The sequence below is a fragment of the Liolophura sinensis genome, chromosome 5 (genome assembly GCF_032854445.1).
Source record: "Liolophura sinensis isolate JHLJ2023 chromosome 5, CUHK_Ljap_v2, whole genome shotgun sequence".
NCBI lineage: Eukaryota > Metazoa > Mollusca > Polyplacophora > Chitonida > Chitonidae > Liolophura > Liolophura sinensis.
In genome coordinates, this window is record NC_088299.1 from 16368746 (window position 1) to 16392665 (window position 23920).

At 39.3% G+C, this 23920-nt stretch overlaps 1 protein-coding gene across 1 annotated transcript in view; it reads right to left on the reverse strand.

Annotated features, from left to right (window-relative positions):
- The window catches only part of LOC135465726 (protein CBFA2T1-like), a 78689-nt gene that overhangs the window by 49242 nt on the left and 5527 nt on the right, over window positions 1-23920 (reverse strand). The gene's annotated exons all lie outside the window — the stretch shown is intronic.

Sequence of the window (23920 nt, forward strand, 5' to 3'; positions counted from 1 at the left end):
TATCTCAGATAAATGTCCAAATTTCAACTTCCAGCACCAAAAACTAAGCACTGTGAGGAGGTTTTACATTTAGATTTATGTCAAAAATGGTTTTGTGGAATCGGCTACTGGTCTTCAATAGGAAACTTGTACATTTCCCTGCTCGCACTTCTTGGTCGGAATAAGCTGCTGACAGTGTTCCTGTGGTTGTTTGCATAGGTTAAAATTCATTGAAGACCAGTTTTCCACCCTCTGTACCTCACACCTGCACGACTAAGGTTGTCAGTTGCTTGCTGAATGTCATTGGTTCATCTTGGGTTCTCTGGTTTCATCTGTCCATAAAACTGGCTGCCATTGTATAAGCAAAACTTCTTGAACATGAGGTTAGACAGCAATCAAATAAATTAGTACACATCCATGTATGTCCACAATTCAACAAACTTCACTAGTGTTTAATCACTTACAGTTCAGCAAGGTCAGAATGATGATGTCATAGTTCAAACTACCTGATACATGTACCTAGCTGCTGGTTTACAAGGAGGGGCTGATTACATGGACATTTTCCTGTGACCGTGCACACATTAAATGGCACACAATAATTAGTCTCATTGCTTCCATTGTTCAATGATCTTGGGGAGGGAAGGGAGGTTTTAAATGGCCATGAACAAGAAGGTGTCAAAGCCATCTATCAATGTCCCACATCCTGTAAACCAGCATCTAGCATCTGATGCTGTTCACATTATTGGGACACACTCACAAGGACACAGTATCTTTTGTCATTCAACTCATCATTTACTTATTTATTTGATTGTGGTTGATGAAGAATTTTTCATCAATACAACAAGCTGTCAGTTTTATGGGTGGATTCAGAAAACTACGGTTCCCACAGAAAACCACCATGCAAACTTTGGCATTAGTTACTGACAAACCTTCCCACATGTCATGTACAGATTTGCAAACTTTGGCATTAGTTACTGACAAACCTTCCCTCATGCGATGTACAGATAGGCAAACGTTGGCATTAGTTAGTGACAAACCTTCCCACATGTCATGTACAGATTTGCAAACTTTGGCATTAGTTACTGACAAACCTTCCCACATGTGACGTACAGATTTGCAAACTTTGGCATTAGTTACTGACAAACCTTCCCACATGTGTGATGTACAGATTTGCAAACTTTGGCATTAGTTAGTGACAAACCTTCCCACATGTGATGTACAGACATGCACACAAGATTGGTAGAAGACAAGTGGTCCTTAACAAGTGTGCGATACACAAGCGTTGTTGACAGCTTACTGTCCAAGGATACACATAACTGCTGATCACCAGGAACATTCTTAGTACCTGGCAAACCTCCTGACATAAAGCCACAACAGAACCAGTGAGAACTGGATCAGAGCTCAGGAGAAGCACACTAGTTATGGGTTCAGTCAGTGTGTTATGACCACTACCTGAGATGACTGGGAGTACAGGAGTCAACAAACCTGGCCATAAAGAATATCACAAACCTTTACATGGAGGCATTAAGATTATTCCGAGGAGACACCAAATCTTTAAATAAGGACATGGAGATAAAAAGTGGGCCACCAAAGCTTTACCTCAAGGCAGACAAAAGAAATAGCTCTGACACTTGTTTCCACACCTACTCTTATTCTTCAACCTTTTTGTCCATCTCTGAAGCCAATACTTTGAAACCCTGAGAAAGAACTATGGAGTGTAGAGAAATAATGTTCACAGTTTTATGAAGCTTACACAAACAAGTTTGTTGTCATATATGTAATAGTAAATTACACTGAAAAAGAGCTTTACTAGTTAAAAAGGATAAAGATTTACAATATAAGTTCAATATATGATTAAATCTATTGCGCCTTACCCAGCAGAGTCTTGCCACGTTGGATATATGAACAGTCGCAATCAAAGTGCACCTGAGATACATATCTTGTTATCGAAAACTTACATTCAACCATGACAAACGATTTGAATACTGATTTCACCCAGTCGCCTAGAACACACCTTGCGCCTTTCCAACGTCATTGAAAATTGTTGATTGCTTCTCTTTGCATGATTCCGTCCTATTTTCATATTGTATATACTTTCTTAGTTCCTTGGTGGTTTGTGTTATACGTCGTTTTGGTAATTATTGATCTGGATCGTCCTTATTGGTTGACATCTTGTATATTATTGTCTGTTTCAACACATAAATGTAGATTCCTACTGAGCCCCTGAAGACAGAACTTTCACAGAGACATACTGGTTCATGGCCAAAGTTGACCATCACCACCCACTCTAAAATCTGTATTATTATTTATAGTTATCAACAGAGATGTAAATTTAAATCACAGAAATGGTTCCCCATCCTACATGGACTCAGAAACCTGAAGTAAATCATGCCACAGGAGTATTATCATAATGGTGAGTGGGCAGAAATTGCTTTCAGGCAATTTTCTTCCTCTCTTATTGGAGAAAAAAGACAGACAAATACTATGAGATGAAAAAAGACGTAAATGTTATCAGACAAACAACAGATAATGGTATTTACTGTTTTCATTCATTAATTTATTTTGTTAAGAGTAAAGTTATATAAATCATTAGATACAGTTTTTAACAGGTGCATTCATGAAAATCAGCTTGTTATTGTCGTACTTGTTGATGCTGATCTCTTCAATCAAAACACCACGATTATATATTTTGAGAGTGTCCTGTCATGTATGGTACAAATCATTATTGTTACAAACATAACAAGCTTCTTAATCACATACATGACCATGTGCCAATAAAGTATTAACCTGTATCATTTACATGTATCTAGGACACAGGATACAGGTACATGTGCCTAGGACACAGGTACACGTATGTAGGACACATGTACATGTGCCTAGAACACAGGTACACGTATCTAAGACACATGTACATGTATCTAGGACACAGGTACACATATCTAGGACACATGTACACATATCTAGGACAGAGGTACACATATCTAGGACACAGGTACACGTATCTAGGGCATGTGTACATGTATCTAGGACACAGGTACACATATCTAGGACACAGGTACACGTATCTAGGACACAGGTACATGTATCTAGGACACAGGTACATGTATCTAGGACACAGGTACACATATCTAGGACACAGTGTACATGTATCTGGGACACGTGCACATGTATCTAGGACACATGTACATGTATCTAGGACACAGGTACACATATCTAGGACACAGGTACACGTATCTAGGACACATGTACATGTATCTAGGACACATGTACACATATCTAGGATGCATGTACATGTATCTAGGACACATGTACACATATCTAGGACACATGTACACATATCTAGGACACATGTACACATATCTAGGACACATGTACACGTATCTAGGACACATGTACATGTATTTAGGACACAGGTACATGTATCTAGGACACATGTACACATATCTAGGACACATGTACACGTATCTAGGACACATGTACACATATCTAGGACACATGTAGTCTGTGCATGGATCCCAAAGACATACCTGTTACATCATATGGACGCTGATTGTACAACCTACACGTGTACATGTAGTCTGTGCATGGATCCCAAAGACATACCTGTTGCATCATACTGATGCTGATTGTACAACCTACACGTGTACATGTAGTCTGTGCATGGATCCCAAAGACATACCTGTTACATCATACTGATGCTGATTGTACAACCTACACGTGTTCATGTAGTCTGTGCATGGATCCCAAAGACATACCTGTTACATCATACTGACGCTGATTGTACAACCTACACGTGTACATGTAGTCTGTGCATGGATCCCAAAGACATACTTGTTACATCATACTGACGCTGATTGTACAACCTACACATGTACATGTAGTCTGTGCATGGATCCCAAAGACATACCTGTTACATCATACTGACGCTGATTGTACAACCTACACGTGTAGCAAACAGAAGAAAAAAAAAACAGATATATAAAAGTGTGAGCCTATAGGTTTATACTGTTCCTAGTCTGGAATAATTCCACCCCCGACACTATACCTACTAATGTCATCCTTTTCAACCACAACTGCGACCAATATTTTGAAACATTCTGAAAGAACTATGGGATGTAGAAAAATAATTTGCACAGTTTTATGAAGCTTACACAAACAAGTCTGGTGTCATACTCATACTAGTTGTATGCATAAATTGCACTGAAAAAAAAGCTTTAGAGGTCGAAAAGAAGATTTTATTACATATACCCTTATAATACACATACATGTTAGGTGGAAATTGTATAAGATCTAGGCTAATTCGTTAAGGGTCCATGCTCATGCACTCTACCATTATCTTTCTATTTCATTAGTGTCATCATCCTCCTATAGAATACTTCACTAAGTGTGACTGCAGTCAATCTTATAGCTGGAAGAATCCAGAGCAGTTACCCGAGAATTAAACCAACAACCTTCAGAAAGTCCACGGATAAACTCTTCCACAGATGACCCTCTCTAATGGTCACTTCACTACCACTAATTTTTTTTTATTAAAGTTTCTTACAATCTCTGTATAAATATATATCATCCTACACATATTGTTTTTTTGTGAGTGCTATTATATAATGTTATTTTTTTTTCAGGGCAATTAAAGGAGATGGACAGGTATGTGTTATATAGCTTTATATGTAAATAAGTAGTTTTGAAGTTCAATTTAGAGCCTTGTTTATACCTGAAGAGAAGATACACACATACATGTATGTACATGTATGCATACAAAGGTAGGTAAAGGTAAGATGAGCCCTATAGCACTGAGGTCACACAGAATCTGTATTGTAATTCTACATAGTTGTGTGTAGTGTGTTGTTTTGTCTACCAAGACAGTTCAGGCATCAATACAGACGCAATGAAATATTTAAGCGGTGGTAAATAGAGAACAAGAAATCAGGCTGGCAATAGCAGGTTTACCCTTGCCAGCCATCTGCAAGGCTCCCAGACTCTGTAAAACCCCTTCTTCCAGATACAAACTTTCTACAGTTATATTGACAACTGTGGGACTGTGCTCAATCCAGAGGGAACAACATGCGGCAACCAGATACGCTTCTAAAAACCCCAATGGTAACGAGGTTGTTGATGACGTTAGTGATTTTACCCACGCACACTGGCATTTAGAACAATTATAACACAAAGACAAAGGAACCAATAGGAAATTAATATTTATCGACTAATGGAAGATGAGTGAAGGATAGATGCCAGGTAGCTGGTGCTGGACTGAGTGCTAGGCCATGGAGGAAATGCTACGCCTTGCAGGTGCCGTATGAATAATTCACCAACAACTTCTCATTGCCTATGAGATGGCGGGCTGGTTTCCCTGTTCTATGGTTTACATTTGCAACAGCCTTATGAATTTTACATAAATTGATCACTGACAAGCTAGCACAGTTTGAAACACATGTGCTCGAGTTCTTGTGTGTAAAATGACATATGGCACAGGGTTTAAACGCTGTTCCAAGAGCTGTGCACCCTCCCCGATTTATCAAACATTACGAAGTCCATCAGCATCTAAGTCCAATACGGAAAGACTAAAATAGCATGTAAATACAGTAGGAGGGTAAATCAACAATTATGGAGTTTTTTTTACACTAGGTGTGCCCATCCTGTATGGAAGGAGTTGCATTTATTTATTTATTTATTTATTTTAATGGTGTTTAACGCCACAGTCAAGAATATTTCACTTATATGACCGGCATTATGGTGGGAGAAAACTGGGCAGAGCCCGGAGGAAACCCACGACCATGAGGAAGGATTTCAATAAACAGTGAGAAAGGATTAGAGTTCATATACAATTAACTGTAAACAGGTACACAAACTGAATTTTCACCCTTTCACAAAGACAGAGTGAAATCTCCGATTCTGGCCTTTTCAACTTATCCATTTATGAATCAAAGCCCAGTTCACATGTTGTCACATGTCTTGATTATTCAAAGATATGATCACATGTATTTACAAAATTACATAAAATTTATAACAGCTTAACAAGGCAGGTGTATCAAATTTATTAATGCCCTTAAGTTAACAAAGTCTTTCCATAAAGCTGTGGACTGCTGAAAAAAGTGCTTTATAATGAACCAAGAAAGAATTTTACGCATGATGGATTTGGTTAAGGATAGACGAAACTGGGTCAAAAACCTGCTGATTGAAAGGTGCAGTTAAACCATGTAGCAAGAGCTGGATTTGAACCTGGGACCTCACTGATCAGGGACTGACTAGCTCTGACTGGCCAATGCTTTAGCCAAATAAGCCTGCTACATACCCAATTAAATCAATGGGAAACCAAACCACATCTACATGTACATGCACAAACTACAGCTCTGTTTCTTTCCTCTAGCAATTTTTTTTATTCGATAAACATTTATCACAGAGCTTCACTTTCAGTAAAGGAAAATATAGTGCCATGCATCAGCAGTGTACAGGAGCCGTTATTAAGAGGTCTACAAACATTGGATAGTGTAAATGCAACACAGGAAATAAGTCGCTATCTGGGGCATTATATTGGTGTGGAAGACCACAAACTTTTAGTATTTGGTCAATTCCAATATCGCTTGGTAGGACAAGACGCTTAACTCTGGGCAACAACACTTGCCACAACAACTCAAGTTGTTGTTGTAGCACAGCTGTCGCTGAGACAGACTTTTTGTGCCGGGAAACTTTGAGCATTCATCATGGCAAAAATAGTAAAATAACAGTGAAGAGAGGATCGGGGAATTAAAGATACTGTATTTACTGTATAATATTAACTCATGGAAACCTAGGCAGGCTGATGTAACAGCTGCCTGTGGAGAAGACAGTCAGCATGTAGTATACTCCCAAGGGGACAATACTTCAGGCAATTCTTGATCCAAACTCATACATGTACTTACAGAGCACCTGCACAAAAATAGTTTTGCAAGCTGTATACTTGTCCCTATGGAAAACATAATTCAGGTACAACAGACAGGTGGGTGGAGGTTTTGTTGGGACAGGGGGAGGTGGGGTGGGATATTTGAGGTCACAAGGAAGTCAAAATGATACAAAAAGGTATATGTACAAGTATGACAGTGCTTCTTGTGAGGATATATGCTATTTTAAAGGATTGCAACAAAATTTATTTGGAGTACAGCATAAAATATCTATTCAATAAACACAAAACTGACATGCTTCCATATACTACATGGTGTACCATAACTCTGAATGGGCCATGGGCACACACAACAGACTATATTAAAATATACACAAATATCCAAGAATATTTCCAAATCCAACTACTCTAATTCCTCAACCTTTTCATGTATGAAAGATCAACTTTAAGTGCAATTTATGCATGTTTTTAATTTGTTTTAGGGGGCAAAACGACATTGGGGGGATTTGCCAATTTCAGGGCTTGACAAAAATTTACGTTGTCAAGCAATGTTCTGGCCATGTTGCATAAGAAATAACCATTTTAAAGAGATTTAAAATTTTGACTTCAGTCTAAGATTGCTTCATGATCTCAGGGCCTGCAAAGGGATACCTTACACTGCATGTGTACTTCAGAAAGCATTTTATCTGATCACTATGTCAGAAGACCATGCAACTGCTGCTAGGCTCTGGGTTGGAATCATGATAGCCCCAGCCACCTGACAACATCCTAAGTAAATAACTAACAGTTACACAGCTAATCTGGAAAACTTTCTGTGAATTCACATCAATAACTGATGTCACAGCTGCAACTGCTGGTAGCAAACCATGTGTTGATCTGTCCTTCTTATATATACACAACATATACCAGCTCTATACGTAATGTGACCCTGGACACAGGTATTACTTCTGGTTGACAGCCTGAACAGTGATTTGCAAACTTCACCTGCTGATTGCTATCTACTATAAAGTCAAATAAAGCTACACACAATTCTGCATACCTGACGGGACTGCACCTGAGAGCATGGGCCCATGTACCTGTAGCTAACGTGACTGCATACCTTTGCACCCTGCAAGGAATGATGCCTGCTGCTGCTCAATTCCATTCATACAAAAGTTCAAAAAATACTGTGGAATACATTATACATCTTTCAGCCAGTTGCTAGAGATATGGTGTTTCCAAGATAATGGAGCAATAAGAAAAATAGATCGTTAAGGTCAATGAAAAATGATAGGGTTCTTCAGCATGATTACCGGTAAACATATGGTACAAGTTTGATTAAAGTTGCTGAAGAGTTAATCGCCTTTACAAGCCTGTCACAAAATATGACTTCAGGATAACCCTATGACTTATGATTTCAGGATGAACTTGGAAAAATTGACCAAGGTCTTAGGAAATGAACTGGATTCCCAATACCCAAAGGCATCAGTTTTGTAAACCTGGCAGCAAGTGTTATTACAGCTATAAAAGTACAGTCTATTTATCAAAAAAACATGGATAGACTGTCACCAATCACTACAGCAATGTCTCATGGGCAATTCTGAGCCATGTTTATGTGTTTACTTATTTATTTGTTAAGAGTACAATGCTGCATTCATATTTCAAGTAGAGTAAAAGTTTGGTGCTGTATTCTGAGGAAAACCCAGTAAGTAACTAACTGGCTTCAAACCTTCTCAGCCTGACAGACCATGTCACTTAAGAAATTCTTGTCCACAGTAGGCCTACAGGTTCATGTACTTGTGTACATTGGGCCAATTCTACAATTATTCTTTGTGGAAATCAGAAAGGCACATCCTGGTGTAAACCAGGCAGGAATCACCTAGTGGAAACCAGGTAGGAACCTGTTAATGGAAACCAGATAGGAACCTGTTAATGGAAACCAGATAGGAACCTGTTAATGGAAACCAGATAGGCACCTCCTCGTGGAAACCAGATAGGCATCTCCTCATGGAAACCAAACAGACACCTCCTCGTGGAAACCAGGTAGGAACCTCCTAGCGGAAACCAAGCAGGAACCTCCTAGTGGAAACCAGGTAGGGACCTCCTGGTGGAAACCAGGCAGTAACCTCCTAGTGTATACCAGATAGGCACCTCCTAGTGGAAACCAGGCAGGAACCTCCTAGTGGAAACCAGCAGACTTTGCTTGGCTTCTCAGACTTAGATGTACAAATGATTTTAACTGATGTTTTACAATATATCTAGCAAATTTTCACGTTTTATGAGAGAATGGCTAGTGTAGCCAACAGTCAGAGTCTAGGTAAACCACAAACAACATTTCATCAGGCACCTGATAAAATACCCAACACAAGGTCAGCGTCACCAGTCAGAGCCAGATACTAATAAACAGCAATCTTATTAATATTAAAGGCTTTAAACAATTGTGGTGATCAGGCTCCATTGAGACAGTCTAGACAGGTCATTCAATTAGGGCCTTCCACTGGTTTAGGTCAAAATCGGGTAAATTAAAGCAATCATACCAAATGTATCAGTCAGCAACAATTAAACTGATGGTTACATGTATCTGTGGCTGAACAATTCAGTTGATGGTTACATGTATCTGTGGCTGAACAATTCAGTTGATGGTTACACGTATCTGTGGCTGAACAATTCAGTTGGTGTTTCCATGTATCTGTGGCTGAACAATTCAGTTGGTGTTTCCATGTATCTGTGGCTGAACAATTCAGTTGGTGTTTCCATGTATCTGTGGCTGAACAATTCAGTTGATGGTTACATGTATCTGTGGCTGAACAATTCAGTTGATGGTTACATGTCTCTGTGGCTGAACAATTCAGTTGATGGTCACATGTATCTGTGGCTGAACAATTCAGTTGGTGTTTCCATGTATCTGTGGCTGAACAATTCAGTTGGTGTTTCCATGTATCTGTGGCTGAACAATTCAGTTGGTGTTCACATGTATCTGTGGCTGAGCAATTCAGTTGATGTTCACATGTATCTGTGGCTGAACAATTCAGTTGGTGTTTCCATGTATCTGTGGCTGAACAATTCAGTTGGTGTTCACATGTATCTGTGGCTGAGCAATTCAGTTGATGTTCACATGTATGTGTGGCTGAACAATTCAGTTGATTGTTACATGTATCTGTGGCTGAACAATTCAGTTGGTGTTTCCATGTATCTGTGGCTGAACAATTCAGTTGGTGTTTCCATGTATCTGTGGCTGAACAATTCAGTTGGTGTTCACATGTATCTGTGGCTGAACAATTCAGTTGATGGTTACACATATCTGTGGCTGAACAATTCAGTTGGTGTTCACATGTATCTGTGGCTGAACAATTCAGTTGATGTTCACATGTATGTGTGGCTGAACAATTCAGTTAACGGTTGCATGTATCTGTGGCTGAATTAAGTTCATGGACAATTAAGTGGAAGGTTTGTTCTGTACACTGGGTATCCAGCTAGGTAATTTTTAACATACAGATAGCTGAGCTTCAATCCAGGCTGATCACCTGGTACAACACCTGAATGCTGTCAGAGACCCCAGCATTACTTCTAACACTGTTCTTTCACCTGTCAGCTTTTAAGGCCAGTGGAGGATGAGGAGAGGCTGTTGTGTGGTCTCAGCTGGTGGAGGAAGTATACAAGGCCTTGCACAAGTGTGCCATCATTGACTAAGCAGGCTACTGTACACCTCCTAACATCATCTGATCATGAGTACGGGCACCTGCTGCCCAACACCTCAGCCCTACTATCAGAATCCACCACAATACCCAGATCTACTGCCAGCATCCTACCCACCGCAATGTGTAAGTAATCTCTCTGCATGACAGATTAATACTGACACCAGCACATGATTTCTCCTATGTAATTTATGAAAATCTTAGAATTAAATGTCCAAACTGCTATATATACACATGTATCTCCAAGAAAAACCATCAGTGAAAATTAGGGCACTGAAGTACAAATGAAGCTTACCACAGATTGTCCATTCTTCAAAATGGGTATGGTTATATGTATTGGGAAAGATAAAGAACACAGTTTTTTTTTTTTAATTCTTGTTTGACGTCACGGTGCAACCGTCCATGTTTTGGAAACAATATCTGAAGATTTGTTGAAGTCCAAAAATATAGTTACAACATGGATATTTCTGTCAAAGAACCAAGGAAAACGGTATAAACACTGAGCATAAAAATACACACTTATCACCAAACTTTCAGAAAGCAGACAGTTTCAAGGATACATATTAATGACTGGAGTGAAATTATCTAACAGCTCCAGTAGGAACTAATGGGATAGTGGGAAGCTCCCAGTAGCTTGGGATTATACAGCAATATCCTGGAGAGTAGGCCACCCTACATCTGTCTTTACAATCCCCTCCCTTCAGTGGAAAATATCAGCAAAAATGTCAATATCTTCCAAGAAGACGACACATCTTTGAACAGCTGCTTGGAATTAAAACAAAACTGTTCAGCTGAATCAACACACTGACAGTTCAGCGGCTATCTCTAAAAACTGTTTTCATTGGCTGTAACAAATGGCTTGGGAAGCAGCAGTTATTAAAATCATTAAAATGAGCTATATGGCCTTTGTGGTCAAATGCCAAAGGCCAGAGGTCATTTTAATTTCTCTTCATCCTTCAGAGGTCAAACCATCACTGCATATACTTCATCAAATACAATACAATAAAAGGGAGATTTTATGTATATATATGGAAGTGGAATACAGAAAACAAAAAAGATGTGTTGCAAGTATTTTGTGCTATTGCTAGAAATTTGACCACAAGTCCAGTCTGCTCCAAAAGCAGAAAAACAAGCTGAAAAAGCTTGAAGTCATCTCGTTAAACACTTCTTGAATTTTGTTCAATCGTTAATGTCCTAACTGTAGCCATCAAGTTCTCTTCAATGAGATCACAGGCTCAAATCTAGCACTCCCATAAGTTGTGTCAGCAGAGTATATTCTTCCACCCATAAACCTAATCTCTGCTGTCACATGAGTGGAGTATCTGTCAGCGCAGCTTCAAAACCTGTCATATTACTACTATAAAATAGAATCACATACAATACTATACAGATGCAATTGCCTATATCCCAGTTGTGAACATAATTGACATATCATGAAAAACCAGACACAGGGATTTACATCCTCAGTTGATCAGTGTTTTAATAGCCCTGTACTCAAGCATGTTTCACTCATACGACAGCCCCTTAATTTATCAGGAGGAAACCAGACACAGTATATAGGAAACCAGATGGAGTATATAGGAAACCAAACACAGTGCAGAGGAAACCAGACAGAGTATGTAGGAAACCAGGCACAGTGCAGAGGAGACCCAATATAGCACAGAGGAAACCAGATACAGTATAGAGGAAATCAGATACAGTCTATAGGTAGAGTCTAGAGGAAACATTTCATGGTGTAAAACTGCAGCTGAACTCGCCAGAAATAGACACAGGTGAGAAATAGTTGTCTTTACAAAGAAAACTGACCACACATAGTGCCAACATACGCCTCGGTAACAACTACCTGTATTATCACGCAGGTGCACTCTGGGATGGGCTATTGTAAGCATGAGATAAATACATGGGTACATTTACATTCACAGCAAGAACTCTCACACAGACAGTGAAATTTATTGAGTATCAGAGCTCTCCACTTTTCAGGCTACATGAACACTATACAAACCATCTGTTACATTTTATTTTCGCCTTCATTTGAAGGATTAGGCCATTTTCAATTTTTTTCTGTCAGATCAGTGTGATGTGTCCTTGAGGCAGTCATGTCCACAGGACCAAATATATACTCTTCTTCCACCTCACTGGAAGACATTGATGCAAAAGGAACCATCCTGACAGTGCATACTGCATTTGTAGTAATCATATGATGATCTGGCCATTAACCAGGATGATTACTCACTTACATACTCTGACCTTCATCCAATATGCTGACTCAACAACTTGAGTCACTGAGTGACTTGACCATGAACCAAGCTTGATCACTGAGTGACTTGACCATGGGTCAAGCTTGATCACTGAGTGACTTGACCATGGGTCAAGCTTGATCACTGAGTAACTTGACCATGGACCAAGCTTGATCACTGAGTGACTTGACCATGGCCCAAGCTTGATCACTGAGTGACTAGACCATGACACAAGCTTGATCACTGAGTAACTTGACCATGGACCAAGCTTGATCACTGAGTGACTTGACCATGGACTTGACCATGGACTTGACCATGGACCAAGCTTGATCACTGAGTGACTTGACCATGGACCAAGCTTGATCACTGAGTGACTTGACCATGGACCAAGCTTGATCACTGAGTGACTTGACCATGGGTCAAGCTTGACCACTGAGTGACTTGACCATGGACCAAGCTTGATCACTGAGTGACTTGACCATGGATCAAGCTTGATCACTGAGTGACTTGACCATGGGTCAAGCTTGACCACTGAGTGACTTGACCATGGACCAAGCTTGATCACTGAGTGACTTGACCATGGATCAAGCTTGATCACTGAGTGACTTGACCATGGGTCAAGTTTGATCACTGAGTAACTTGACCATGGACCAAGCTTGATCACTGAGTGACTTGACCATGGACTTGACCATGGACCAAGCTTGATCACTGAGTAACTTGACCATGGACCAAGCTTGATCACTGAGTGACTTGACCATGGACTTGACCATGGACCAAGCTTGATCACTGAGTGACTTGACCATGGACCAAGCTTGATCACTGAGTGACTTGACCATGGACCAAGCTTGATCACTGAGTGACTTGACCATGGGCCAAGCTTGATCAATGAGTGACTTGACCATGGGTCAAGCTTGATCACTGAGTGACTTGACCATGGACCAAGTTTGATCACTGAGTGACTTGACCATGACCCAAGTTTGATCACTGAGTGACTTGAACATGAACCAAGCTTGATCACTGAGTGACTTGAAAATGGACCAAGCTTGATCACTGAGTGACTTGATCATGGACCAAGCTCACTCTATGACTAGATCATCAACACTGGGATCATCAACTTCATCATTCAATGGCATGTCTATCAAACCAATGTTATCAGTCAATTACTTGACAATCAACCAACTTGATCACTCAATGACTCAACAATCAACCAACTTGATCACTCAATGACTCGACAATCAACCAGCTTCATCGCTCAATGACTTGACAATCAACCAATTTGATCACTCAATGACTTGACAATCAACCAACTTGATCACTCAATGACTCAACAATCAACCAATTTGATCACTTAATGATTTGGCAATCAACCAACTTGATCACTCAATGACTTGACAATCAAACAAATCACCAAAACACTTGGCCCTTGACTATCTTGATGACCAGAGTGTGAACCAGCTATCAATCAATGTGATCAATATCAGTTACCTGACCATCAATCAACTCGATCAATCAGTTAACCGACCATCACCAAGTGACTTGGCCATAAAGCAAACTCACTTGCATTGACCATACTGACGAAAACTTCTTTATTTGATGAACTAGACAATAAATGTCTTATTGATTAAAACACTTGCTGAGCTTGTGATCTGATCACTGACCATGTGACTAGTCTTGAAAGATATTTGATTTGTTATTTATTTGATTGGTGTTTTCAAGATATTTGACCACTGATTGCCTTGACTTGAGAATTAATTCATAGACTTCAGCAGTCGATTATCTGACCATTACCCTATCTGACCAGTGTGCGACTATGTGGCTTATCAATAAACTTAATTTAAATCGGATTATTGCCAAATGATTACACAGGAAGTTCAGGGAGAAAGCTAATGAGCACAAAATACCTGACCATGAACTAACTTGATGCACCAGTCGGTCATCACTCATGGGAATTCTCGACCACCAAAGATTACCATTCTTTGTCACATTTGCCCACAGACAGCCAGTGTGTTATAGTCTGTAATAGATGCCACTACATGAAAACTAAAGGCTGCATGTAACCTTGGTGAATGTGGAAAGCAGCTCGGCTTGATCAGCCGTTTTTTCTGTCTCTGTGCCATCGATTGCCAGTAAAACCCCCTTTGGCACACACCCTTGTCACTGCTCAACTGCTTAAACAGATGACCAAATATTTGGACAGGTTCTGCCAATCCTAATGGCTAAGTCTGCTTTGGATGGGCGATACATGCACTGTACTCCTACCCTTAGACCACCCCACCCCACACATGCACCTTACTCCCACCCTTAGACTACCCCACCCCACACTTAGTGTACGCATTCATGTACATGTATGCAAATCACCACAGTCATGGCGCTATGCTGAGAGACAGTGAGACTGTCCAATGGTCACTTTCGAACCCACAAGGCCATTATGTACCTACCCTTGACACGAATCAAAGATGAAATACAATTTTGTGGTCACATGTAACAAAACAGGAGCTGATGTTTACATGTAGCATTACTGAGCTAATTAGGGTGACATGCATCCTAAGCCTGTATACATGAGCACAGTTTCCACATGTATAGTTACAGCATGTCTGACAAATTAAAAGATTTTGCATTAAAAATGACTCATCAGGATTTGGTGCATCTGGCATTCAAAACTTCTCCCCAAAATTGCATGATACAAAACTCTTTTTCTCCCAGCACACGCTACTTGTTGTATCAATCCATCTTCTAGTACCGGTACTTAATTAATAAACCATTTAATTTTTCTGTTTTTCAACATAACCAAATGCATTACAAATTTTCTCCATTGGTGTAAAATGAAGCAGTTGTTTCAAAGCACAAATGTTGAACCTCTGAAAGAGTTCAGACTGGGTAATGTGTGTCAGTATCGTGTTTATTTTCCACATCAGTTTATACACTTCATCTGCTGCACATGTACAAACGGATTTTTATTTACATAAACACCTATTTTGTATTAGTGATTAAGGAATTATCACAATGTCATTTCCTAGATGTAATTTTGTAGTTACATAAAACTGATACTCAGCTGATTGATATTGAACTGGTAGAACTCAGCTGTTGTGAAGCTCGGTTACAAAGCTGCAGCAAAGACTGGTTGATTTGTCAGAGTTCAGTGGTTCACACTTCACCATCTGTCTACAGGAGGCTGGATGTTTGCCAATGTCACAGATGGAAAATGGTTACAACTGAGGCGATGGGGTGGTAAGGTGGCCCGCTGAAGGACCATATACTCTACACTTATTACAGAACATGAACTCAGCACACAGTTCTAAAAATCAGAGACTCGAGTGGGAAGGGGGAGATAGGAATATCCCCTTTGTTTATGATCGAAGGCATCATTGTCACATGTGTCACCTTACCTGTATGTACAAATACATAATGAACACATGTACACTGTATACATATCAACATTTACAAGGAGATCCACATGTGAAGTAGGTGCAAAAAGGCAAAATTATTCTAGACAGAAAAACAAAGAGCAAAAATTCCACCAAACTGGTGGAAAACAAATAGACTTCAACAAATATAAGATGGTTCCGGTGTAAACATGAGTGTCTTTGACCGCTAATTGTGACCAAGACCCCCCCAAAAAAGAATGAGAACAAAGGGAAACTAGCTACAAATTCCCTGAAACAGCTTAGGAGATTAATAAAGTTAACCATGAACTCTGACCCAAGAGAGTAGGTCAACCATTTAAGTCTTACATACAATTATTTAAGGGACATGTCACTGAAAGATTGAAATTTCACTGAATATGGTTCACAAGTTTTGAAGATATAATGACAAGAAACCAAAACTGAACACCTGACCAGCTCAGAGTAAGGTCATTTGCACTGACCACAATCTGGTTTGGAAAACTATGAATGCATGTATTAAAATCTTTTTGAATTTCGCTCCGTAGTTTTGGAGAAACAATTCTAGTGAGGAGTAAAATATGAATTCTGACCTGAGAAAATAACCAAAGGTAATTAAAAGATCACCACAATCTGCATGTAGCCAACAGAGAATTACCAGATGAAGTTTCACGGAATTTGGAGCAATAGGTTTTGAAATGAAACCTTAACCAATCAAACAGGAATTTTTTACCCTGAAAGAAAGTCAATGATCAGTGAAGTATCATCCAATTACCTTTATTTTAGATAGTTCAACTGTGATAAACGAGGAGGTAGAGAAATCATTTCTCCCCTTTGTTTGTTATGGTAACAGATTTATGGACAGGCAGACAGACATACATACAGCACTAGGGAGATCATCTTTGGGTCAAAGTTGACAAAGCATTCAATAGATGGCACATGTACTGTTAATTAAGGCATAATGGAAGACAAATGTCAGCTATATACAAGAACGTTGGACTGTTTTATCTAGACAAGGCGACACTTCAAAAACAAAACTTTATATGCACATGTAAGACAAGCTGGGAACATGTGCTGGGATGGCCCATCATTTTTTTAAGCTTCATATCCAGCGTACAAGATTTTATAACAAGTCCATGCAGAACACCTGAGGGCAAGCACCAAGTAGACTAGATTTCAGCTCTGTGTGGTGCCCATTTCCTGATCCAGTCCTTGTCCCCAGGTGAACAGTGCCAGAGGAAATGAACAAGCCCAGGTGGAATGGTATGGAATTAAATGACATCACAGGTTAAGATGAACGAGTCCAGTAGTGCCGTTTACCTGCTGATTAGCTGGGCAGGTGTGAAGTCAGTCTGTTCGCTCTGTACTTCCTACAGAGTGAGGGGGCACTCAGCTGTATCACGGCACACACCTGCTTCTGCTCTACGGAGACAATGTCCCACAACTTAAATAAAGCTTTAGAATTGTATATGAGAACAACTGATATCTCAACCAAGCAAAAGCTCATTTTATATACGTTCTCAAAGAGTAGTAAAACATGCTCTGCCAAACTTTTCAATAGGGAAGCAACAAAACAAGATTTTAATCAAATATTGCTAGTGTAAGTCATCAACTTTTTTGCATGTTATTTTATTTATTTATTTGATTGCCGTTTTACACCGTACTCAAGAATATTTCACTTATATGACGGCGGCCAGCATTATTGTGGGTGGAAACCGGGCAGAGCCCGGGGGAAACCCACGACTACCCGCAGCTTGCTGCCAGACCTTCCCACGTACGACCAGAGAGGAAGTCAACATGAACTGGACTTGAACAGCAACCGCATTGATGAGAGTCTCCTGGGTCATTACGCTGCGCTAGCGCACTAACCAACTGAGCCATGGAGGCCCTTTTCGCATTTTTGCTAGATGTTTATTTAAGCATATTCTCATGGCATTATTCTGTTTAGGCTTATAACATTATACTTTTAGCAGAGCCCTGAAATTGGCCAATCTAACCAGTGTAGTTTTACTTCCAAAATCAAATTGTGCACATACATAAATGGTGCTACAAGTTGCTCTTTCATACGCGAAAGATTGAGGAAATAGAATAAATCTTCGCAAGGTTCCTCTTCTGAATATTTTATCTCTGCATTCATGTTAACAACACTTCCTGGCCACATTCTCGGGAACAGAATCAACCTTTTCAATAAGTAAATTCTACCAATACAGTGTACAGTTAACACACATGTGTGAGGCCCTGTGTGAGGCCCTGCCTCGAGTTCCATAATTACTTACATTCATAAGTTTGATCATCTCAGATGTACATTATTGGGCATACATGCAAGCCAGCATTTTTGCATTTTAGCTACAACAAGTGGAGCTCTGTTAGTTACTGCATGTCTGCTAGTTGGTCGCTAGTGCATGTCTGCCAGTAGGTCGCTAGTGCATGTCTGCCGGGTTGGTCACTGGTGAATGTCTGCCGGTTGGTCACTAGTGAATGTCTGCCAGTCGGTCGCTAGTGCATGTCTGCCAGTTAGTCGCTAGCTCTGTTTGTCTGTCTGTCTGTCTGTCTGTCAGCCACATTCCTGACATCTTATCTTTTCATTTACATGTAAATGATTCACTTAATACACCTGTCCTCTTCACAAGCACTTGAACCCGACAGATAACTGCCATTCCCACTTGACAAGGTAACCGTGGCTGGACATTGTGTAACATCTAGCAAACTAGCTGTAGATGGTATGTACATGTAGCTCAAGGTGGTATGGGTTATGAGCAGGAACCTGAGCCCTCTCAAACCCTTCATGTTACTGATCCTCCATTGTTAATGGCCTTGTTCATCAAGAAAAACAGCCAGGGCTCTCGATGTAATAAAAGTTGGCAAAGGGTATAAATCCTGTATAAAAATAGTCAATGTTTGATAAGATAATGCCAATGTCAGTTAACCAGAAACTTCACAGTCATGAACCTGTGTTTTAGCATCAGTCTCAACCTGACTCCAGTTCTAACATGGTACTTGATTCACCTTTTTTCGTCTTCTTCCAATTATTTCGTAAAATATCCCTCTATGGAGACTATATACAGGAGATTTTTTGCCAAAAACTCATTTTCACTAATCGAATCAAATTACCTCTAATTCATATTATTGATGACAGATGACAAATGACAAGAAAGCAAAGTACATCTGGGCAGTTGCACTTTATGCAAGAGGATCACTTAGGAGTGGGTGAAACCACACAACAAATTAACCACACAAACATTAATCTAGGTCTGATATCATATGATATAACATGTGGTAGACCCAGTGAGAGATAGCCCATTAGTTCTGCTAACTATACCACACCACATCCCCGACTGTCACTGAACCAAGAACACATTTTCTGCTCACTACAGCATACCACATCCCCGACTGTCACTGAACCAAGAACACATATTCTGCTCACTACAGCACACCACATCCCCGACTGTCACTGAACCAAAAACACATATTCTGCTCACTACAGCACACCACATCCCCGACTGTCACTGAACCAAGAACACATTTTCTGCTCACTACAGCATACCACATCCCCGACTGTCACTGAACCAAGAACACATTTTCTGCTCACTACAGCACACCTCATCCCCAACTGTCATTGAACCAACAACCAACTCCTGCTTTGGTTTGAACTAGGATATCAAGCAATAAAATACTCAGCTGAGAAATTGGCCATATATATTTGCATTTAAAATATTGGACACTTGCAAATTTAATATATGGATAAATTTGAGTTGGAAATACATAAAAAATAATGCAATATTTAAATGAAAAAGTTCATTCTTACATTTTGCTAATATACTTATGATGTACAGGAGAAGAATTTTTTTTCAGTCCATTATGATGCTTTTCTAGATAAGTGAGATGGTGATAAAGTCTTTCAATGGAAGGCCTTGTTGTTTAGTGTCAACAAGTCACATATGGAAATCAGTTAGATGAAGGATTAGCGGGGAAAACAGTTTGTTAAGGGTGGACTACAACGCCAGAGAACTGCTTAACATGTGATGACAAGGCAACTGATAAGGGGAAAATCCATAAAACCCCTCAAACAGGCTTTTGAGGTGGAATAACAGAGACATATGGCAGAAAGATTGCGTGATGTGGCTACAAACAAACCGTCTTCTAACAGACACAGTGGCAGGCCAGGGTGTGCTGAGACTCTGTACTGATCAGACCCAGGGTGGGGGAGAGAGATAACTGGCCATGGAGCCAGAGTGACAGCTAAGGTATACACACTGATACCCACAGACACATACCAGTCCCATCTGGGGCTACTTTTACATGAAGATGTGGAAAATATTGTATTAATCACAACATATCAACAATGTGCTGGCCGCCTGCCGAGTGATGGCAGACACTACAGCCCTGCAGTTTCTGAGGGCATATGGTTTTACAATTACTTGTATAGTATTTAACTATTAGGAAGGCATGACAAACTCATCTGGTAAGAATTTCGGTTTTGGTTGAGGTCAACTGGAGCGATTTTACAGCTTGGCTCCCGCCAGAGTGGCGCCAGTAGTTATGAGGAGAACATGTGTAGGTCTGCTACAGGAGCAGCTTGAGCCAGCCACAGGCCACAATTTGGTGAACACATGCCCCCTAAACACAGCTTCTGGTGTGTGTCTGTGGGGTAGGGTTGCCTTCTACCCTCTCCCTCCCCCCTTGAACAGCTGGTTTGAGTCTTCCTCCAGCCCCTACCCCATTGCTTCTGCCTCTCCTCTCTCTTGCATCAGTCACCAGCTCTCCACCATCCAGTTAAAGGGACCACAATCCATCCACTCTACTTAACAGCCACTAAACTCCAAATTAATTTTACCTCTACTTCTAATTATTAACATCTAGCTAGGACAATCTTCAATGCTTTAACTTTGCTTTAGTAAGAGCAACCTGTCACCATGGAGCATATGCTGCAATTTATAAAAGCTTAATTTGTTTTTTTTTTCATGACTAATTTATGAGCAGTATTCCTTGCTTGCAATAATTTCATTTGTTAACTAAACATATTTTTGTACTTACAGAAGCAAAGATCAACAAATGATATAGAAAATATACATTAATTTCCGCCAGTGCCTAATTTTAATGAGTGAATCATGACATGTTTTCGGGGGATGCAAAAAAATCAAATCAACAAATTTTTGCCATACGCCACAGTGGGAATAACCAACAAACCACAGCTTACCACACTAAAATAGTATACAAATTGTTGGCATTCACTGATAAACGTGCAAGTTTATACAAGCAATATAACAAACCATATACTCAAGTGAGTGAGTGAGTGCTTGGGGTTTAACGTCGTAATCAACAATTTTTCAGTCATATGACGACAGATAAAACAACAGCTAATAAACAATTTCAGCTTCATTTGCGAATTTTGTGCAAATGACACTCACTAAACTAGGACAGATTCTACTCATATATAGAGATTCAAAATATGAGGAAGAGATAGCTCAGTCACACTTAGACTTCCATAGATTATAGTCTGTTGATTTCTATCTGAGTAAATGTCAGAAAATTTTAATAAACTTTCAGACACCTGGCCAGATCAAGGACTGTAAACCATCACATTCTAGACAAATATAAATATTGTGTACTCCATGCAACTGTTGAATTTTTTACACACAGAGCAATGTTTGAGGTGTATCCCATATTGCCAGAAGGCCAGAGATCTCCCACAAACTTCATGCAAGATGACTCTATTAAGTGCGACAGACTGCTAACTGCTTCCCACTACAGGTGTGCTATGGGAGAACCATGGACTTTTGTAAACTTACTCATGTACATTCCCACGAGTGTTGTGCACACTTACACACTACATTTCTGGAGGTCTAATGGACTTCAACAATGAAAAGAATGCCAAAATGGCCACCCAGGCGTGATGTGCTGATACACTCCACAATGACAACAACTGATTATTACACAACAACACATGAGAGGATTTGCTTGTATACTTTTACATACACACGAACTTTTGTTCATTTCAGCAGTAGGACACAGGAAATAAGGGGAGATTGTTCATGTGACCTTCACGCAGGAGTACGGATTAACCTACTTGTATTTAGTCTAACTGTATTATTGGTAAACATAAGGAAACTGATGAAATATGACAAAGATCAAAAAAAACAAATTATGAAATCTATCTTCACAGAAATGCTTGCCATTCTTTTTTATTTTGTTTTCACAACAAAACAAAATGCTTTCAAATGAATGAAAATTGGCTGTTTACAAACACTGCTTTTAGCTCATCAAAAATGGCAGCACTTATGGAGCACTGACGTAACACTTTATATCTCTGTAGTCATAGTTATATATTTCATGACATAAAGTGGTGTCAAAGATATCCATTAATCCAAATTTCTAAAGAAATCTTAAAACAAAAATACAAAATATTTTCTCACCGATGAGTTTTTATTTAAGAAGCTTTAATAACAGATATTTCTTGCAAAAATTGATCAGAACAAATCAAATAAAATTTTTGCTACTGGTCTATATCAGCCCAAATAATTAGTTTTCACAAAATATCATTCTCATCTGTGCCTGTGTTACCATTAAAATTTGGTAATAAGCTTCCTAATATAAAGTGAATCACATCACAACTTTTTCAAACTTCAGAATTATTTTACAGCTGGGAGCCATACAATTCCTTCTTGTATGCAAAAAAATATCCACATAGAATAATATTATTTTGCTCACGTTAATTATGACATGAATCTCAACTAAATATGGTAAATATACAATCTTAGCTTAATCTGACTGCAACTTTATTTGCCTTACATTAACAATATGTATATATGTTGCAGTACTAAAAGTTTACTTCATGTACCAAAGTGTTGATCTTATAAAGATTATTTCATTTGCACTAAGCTATACGCCTATTTGCACACCGTAATTACATACACAGTTATCCGCCATAATCTTTTATCACTTATCACATTCACCTGTAATACTTTTACAAACAGTTATGTCTTTGCACATGTATCTAGCCATTACAAATGACTCATACCTTGGACAGACTTTCCTTAATTACCTGCATGTGTGTGTTACATTAACAGTAAGCACCCCCACACCCACCCCCACCCACCCACCCAAACACATACTAAGTATTAACACAATCAAGTGCCATTAGAAGTAAACAGATCCCAGGACTGGGACTTACCCAAGGTGTTAATAAAACTCGCTTTAGCCCAACCAAAGCTACATACGTGTGGAAATTAGTTCTGCAGACTGATATAATATAACCATGTTTCTTGTGTAGTTCTCCTGGAACTTTCTTTTTTTTTCTTTTTTGTGCTATATACTTTGGTTATTTTTCATCAAATAACTAATTAATCAACAAGTAAATATCTCACAAAAGCCAGATACCACATCATACCTACATATATATGCAAAAGTTACTAAACTCATTTCATCAACACTCCTTTTTCAGGTAAATTGTCTATGAGAAGAAAAAATTTGGCCAACTATTTAATACCATGTTTCTTTACCATTCTTGAAATCAAAGAGGTTTGCACATGGTCTTCAAATACTTTAAAAATGCCAAGGATGGAGTCTTCATGCAAGCAGTCAATGAGATCAGTTCATTTCAATACAAAGAATATTTGTAGATCAAACAATTACTGAACCCTTTGCCTAGTCCCCAGTGTAAGTTATGTGCAATAATTATACACACACTGTACATGCAACCCTTCCCATTTCATTATTGTAAAAGTTTTAATTATTTTAATTCTTCAATTCAAGCTGTAAGTAAATATACAGAAA